The sequence below is a fragment of the Papaver somniferum genome, unplaced genomic scaffold, assembly GCF_003573695.1.
Source record: "Papaver somniferum cultivar HN1 unplaced genomic scaffold, ASM357369v1 unplaced-scaffold_16, whole genome shotgun sequence".
Classification (NCBI taxonomy): domain Eukaryota; kingdom Viridiplantae; phylum Streptophyta; class Magnoliopsida; order Ranunculales; family Papaveraceae; genus Papaver; species Papaver somniferum.
The window spans coordinates 1,400,272-1,400,932 of NW_020625486.1; the positions used below are offsets into that span (position 1 = coordinate 1,400,272).

At 42.4% G+C, this 661-nt stretch overlaps 1 pseudogene; it reads right to left on the reverse strand.

Annotated features, from left to right (window-relative positions):
• Positions 1 to 290: 290 nt before the first annotated feature.
• On the reverse strand, positions 291 to 455 carry LOC113337484 (annotated as a pseudogene).
• Positions 456 to 661: the final 206 nt, after the last annotated feature.

The following is a 661-nucleotide window of genomic DNA, read 5'->3' on the forward strand; positions in this document are numbered from 1 at the left end:
GTGCAACAAGTTGATTGGCCTAAGTGCCAAGGGGCGCATTCAGTGGACCTTAAGCCGCCATCCAGTCAGAAGATGTTTAAAAGCAAATTTTGTGTTGTCACTCTGAAAATGTGAGCACCTCAAGATTGTGAGGAGCACCTCCTTTATAAGCAAAGAGGCAGTAGCACCAACCACAATCAAGTAACTGCTGCTAGTACCTCAAAGGAAACAATGCTGAGCAAACCATCTTGCAAAACATGCAAGATGGTTGCAGTAAGAGAGGAACAACTGAATATTTTTATTAGTATTGGTAGGGGTGAGCCGGGCCTTTGCCACGCATGAAAACCCCAGCAGTAAGCTGCTGTGATGGGAACTCCCCAATGAAAAACATTAGTTTAACACCGGGACATATCAGATATTAAACTGATAAGAACAGATACTACACTTGATCTTAGCCAAAAGGCAGAGAAAGGTATGCTGTTTCAAGTCTAGCGATTCAGTTTTTATAGGTCCAAGCATTCACAGTGTCTTGCAGCTGAACCGTACCTATGTGGGACAAAAGCCAAAATACTACAACCACATGCCATTACCCCAATATATACATTCTCCACATCTGTGCCATTCCCTTCTCATCAGATCACATTATTTTCCAGGTACCCGATTGTTGATAAAAGTACAAAAT